General features: G+C 33.5%; 1 protein-coding gene across 2 annotated transcripts in view; it reads right to left on the bottom strand.

The window, feature by feature from the left end:
• Positions 1–4,646, bottom strand: part of LOC118740917 (afadin-like) — a 167,926-nt gene extending 163,280 nt beyond the window's left edge. For both annotated transcript variants that reach the window (XR_004993197.1, XM_036472670.1), the window contains exon 1: positions 4,598–4,646. The gene's annotated coding sequence lies outside the window, so the exon portion shown is untranslated. The remainder of the gene's footprint in view (positions 1–4,597) is intronic.
• Positions 4,647–4,656: the final 10 nt, after the last annotated feature.

The raw sequence follows: 4,656 nt of genomic DNA, 5'->3' as shown, positions 1-4,656 counted from the left end.
AACGGCATTAATTGTAGCTTTTTTTGTTGTGGAAAGAAAAAATTTGTAGCTTTCGTTTTTTAAGAAAAAATGGTATGTAGTGCTAACTAGACACCATACACCTATTCGATAGAATTGAAACATTGAAAATGTTATAACGGCATTAATTGTAGCTTTTTTGTTGTGGAAAGAAAAAAATTGTAGCTTTCGTTTTTTAAGAAAGAAATGGTAAGTATGTAGTGCTAACTTGACACCATACACCTAGTCGATAGAATTGAGATATTTAAAATGTTATAACGGCATTAATTGTAGCTTTTTTGTTGTAAATTTGTTGTGGAAAGAAAAAATGTGTACCTCTCGTTTTTTAAGAAAAAATGGTATGTAGTGCTAACTAGACACCATACACCTAGTCGATAGAATTGAGATATCCAATATGTTACTATGCCATTAATTGTAGCTTTCAACTGCAAAATTTGTTGTGAAAAGAAAAAAATTGTAGCTTTCGTTTTTATGGAAAAAATTGAGTTGACCCTTTTTCGAACAAAATTCAGTATGTAGTGCTAAGTTGACACCATCCACCATTGACGACAGAATTGAGATATTGAAAAGGTTACAACGGCATTAGTTGTAGCTTTTTTGTTGTAAATTTGTTGTGGAAAGAAAAAATTTTTAGGTTTCGTTTAAAAAAAAAATGGTATGTAGTGCTAACTTGACACTTTACACGTAGTCGATAGAATTGAGATATTGAAAATGTTATAACGGCATTAATTGGAGCTTTTTTGTTGTAAATTTGTTGTGGAAAGAAAAAATTTTAGCTTTCGTTTTTTAAGAAAAAATGGTATGTATACTTGACACCATACACCTTGTCGATAGAATTGAGATATCCAATATGTTACTATGCCATTAATTGAAGCTTTTAACTTTAAAATTTGTTGTGAAAATAAAGAATTTGTAGCTTTCGTTTTTATGGAAAAACTTGAGTTGACCCTTTTTCGAACAATATTTAGTATGTAGTGCTAACTTGACACAATGCACCATTGACGACAAAATTGAGTTATTGAAAAGGTTACAACGGCATTAATTGTAGCTTACGTAAATGTATGGTATGTAGTGCTAATTTTACACCATACACCTAGTCGATAGAATTGAGATATTGAAACTGTTATAACGGCATTAATTGTAGCTTTTTTGTTGTAAATTTATTGTGGAAAGAAAAAATTTGTAGCTTTCGTTTTTTAAGAAAAAATCGTATGTAGTGCTAACTTGACACCATACACCTAGTCGATAGAATTGAGATATCCAATATGTTACTATGCTATTAACTGTAGCTTGTAACTTTAAAATTTGTTGTGAAAACAAAAAATTTGTAGCTTTCGTTTTTCTTGAAAAAATTTAGTTGACCCTTTTTCGAACAAAATTTAGTATGTAGTGCTAACTTGACACCATGCACCATTGACGACAGAATTGAGATATTGAAAAGGTTACCACGGCATTAATTGTAGCTTTTTTGTTGTAAATTTGTTGTGGAAAGAAAAAATTTGTAGCTTTCGTTTTTTAAGAAAAAATGGTATGTAGCCTAACTTGACACCATACACCTAGTCGATAGAATTGAGATATTGAAAATGTTATAACGGCATTAATTGTAGCTTTTCTGTTGTAAATTTGTTGTGGAAAGAAAAAATTTGTAGCTTTCGTTTTTTAAGAAAAATGGTATGTAGTGCTAACTTGTCACCTACACAAAAATTTAAAGATTGTTCAGCTAGGTTAACAGCGTTAAGCTAGCTTTAAAATAAATCGATCACGCCCCTGTTTTGAGTGTTCACTTACACTGGCGGTCAAAAGTATATGAGTGGTATTTTGTTTTTAATATTTAGAATGCTTTTCAAAGTATTTTTTTTTTTGTTATCTTTTAAAAACAATTTGGTTCATGCTTTAACAAAAACCATATAAATGAAGCTTTTAAACATTAAACTATCGGCCGCTGTGGTGTAGTGGTAAGCAGTGCGCGCTTCCACTCCACAACGCCTGGGTTCAAACTCTGGTCAAAGCAACATCGCAAAAATATAGAAAAAAGGTTTTTTCTTAACAGCGGTCGTCCCTCGGCAGGCTATGGCGAGTGCATTTCTGCCATGAAAAACAGCTTCTCATAAAAATACAATCGCCGTCCGGAGTCGGCGTAAAACTGTACGTCCCTCCGCTTTGTGTGACAACATCAAGACACACGCCACAAGTCGGAGGAGAAGCTCGGCCAAACATTAACATATGTGTAAGCGCCAATCTATTATTATTATTATTATTTTTATTATTATTATTTTTAGACATTATACAGAATTTAGAAAAATTCCAAAAATTTTTATCCAAGTTTTGAGCTTTTTAACCAGTATTTTTATAACATTGTTGGGTATGCAGTTACAAGGCTTATAAAATTTTAGGAAAATAAGTACAAGTTTCGAGCGGCTAAAAAATCGTTTTGAATTCTAATATTTTTTTATTGGCATTTAAAAAAAAAATGATCACGACCATTTTTCGTTTTTCTTCTTGATTTATGTCCAGAAATATTACATACGAAAAATTAAAGCCCCCCAAATCCTACTTTTTCCAAAAAATGTATTGGGCTGCACCGCCGTGCATGGTGGCGACGAATAACTGTTACAGTCTTTTTTCAATAGAAGGGTGCTTTATAGATTTTACGAGTATGAGGCCTTATGTTGGACAAAAGGGCGAGTACAAAAGAGTCAAAAGGAGGAAATTAGCCTATGGGTATAGAAGATAAGGAATAAATTAACCGACGAAGACTTTCGTGTCGCTTCCGCTATTCTCTCAAAGTGTTAAGTAACCACTGGTAAACCTAAATAAAGGTTAAAATTTATTTAATTTTAATTAATTTAATTTAATTTAATATTATATTGAAAACATTAGTGCATTAAGATGTAATCTTTACTTGCAAGTGCAAAAGTACAGATAATAATTAATATTACAATATAGATTAAGGGAATGTATACGTTGAATTACAAATCATAAATTCTAAAATAAAACAAAGGTAAGCTTATAACCACTATTCTTGATCACGCTTGGAAGAAAAAAGTTAAATATGAGTTTTTTAAGTTGCCTATGTGCAACGCGTTCTTCAAGGACAGTGGAAGGGAGTTCCAGCGCCTTACCGCATTAATAAAAAACAGTCTTAAAGTGCATAAATAGTTAAATCTCGGAAGAATAAGACCCAACGAACGTGTACTCTTGGAGAACTTAAGTTTATTGTACAGATATTCCGGGCTCTTCGTGATAAATAATTTGAACATAAAAATACAATTACGCGCGTTCAGAAAATTTTGTAAATCACAGCCAAGTATAGAATTACGCATAGATCGTATTTCTTTAAACCAAATACATACCTTGTGGCAGTGTTAATTTTTCAATTCAATTTTTGGAGTGAATGAGAGTCCAATTTGCCGTAGACGATGTCAAAGTACGTGATATAAGGAACAATTAAACTTGTAATTAACTTTTTCTTAGTGGCTACCGGTATATAAGGTGAAGTTACTCTAAGACATCGTAGAGTAAAAAATATTTTACTCACAACTTCATTAACATGATCATCACACGCAGGTCTAGAGTTAATAACGAAACCCAAATTCCAGGCTTTGTCACTTAATTTAAGCTGGTTGGCTACAATAAATAAGTTGGGAATATCCGATGCCAAAAATTTATCTTTAGCGACAGGTATTACACAAGATTTTTGAGCATTGAGGCAAAGTAAATTCTCCCTAGACCATGATAATATTGAGCTTAAGTCCTCGTTAAGTTGTAGACAAATATCCTGAATCGATCCAATTTTATTAGAGTGTGCTAAAATTTGATCAGCTGTCCTTTATATCAGACCATGATCTCATTTTCTGTTCTTTTGATTTTAATCTTAATTCTGACCGTACTAACTTTGTAAACAGCCATATCTCATTTGACTACCGTTTTCTAAACGTTGCTAATCTCTAAACTGACCTCTCACACATTAATTGGTCTATGTGCTGGGGACTTTGCACGGTGAATGAGAAGCTTGCCTTTTTGAATGACAACGTTCTGAGTGCTCTTAGAGCTCATGTCCCGCTACGCACTTTTGAGAACAGATCCTCATCTTGCCCTTGGTTCAACTCTGCGGTCCAAACTATGATCATAAAGCGTAATAAGGCTTATTCTCGGTGGAAAAAGAACCGTTCAGATGCAAATTGGTCTGCATTTAAGGCAGTTAGGAATGAAGCCACTTCAGTAATTAAACGTAAAAAGCGCAGGTTCTTTGGAAAAAGTTGGATCCCTCACTCCCCAATAATGTCCTGTGGCGAAACCTAAAAAATCTCCGAGTACATGTCAGTAACAGCACTAGCTGCCTACTCGAGCCTGAAACTCTAAATAACTTCTTTGTGAGCCGTGTGTCTTCCCCTTGCTTACTCGCCCCAAACATTTCATTTTCGTGTCCTCGTCCTTCTGTTGGTCAAATGTTTGAATTTAGTGCTGTGTCTGAGTGTTATGTAGTAAGATGTATCAATAAAATACGGTCCAATGCAATAGGCGAAGACGGCATTCCAATACGATTTATTAAAATAATTTAACCGCTTATTTTACCTACCTTGACTCATATTGTCAATCATTGCTTCACCACCTCTTGTTTCCCTGACGCATGGAAGG

Source organism: Rhagoletis pomonella, unplaced genomic scaffold, assembly GCF_013731165.1.
Source record: "Rhagoletis pomonella isolate Grant_MI unplaced genomic scaffold, Rhpom_1.0 Rhpom_scaffold_00006, whole genome shotgun sequence".
Lineage (NCBI taxonomy): Eukaryota > Metazoa > Arthropoda > Insecta > Diptera > Tephritidae > Rhagoletis > Rhagoletis pomonella.
The sequence above is the reverse complement of the archived record's forward strand: the minus strand, read 5'-3'. Positions and strand labels throughout refer to the sequence as shown.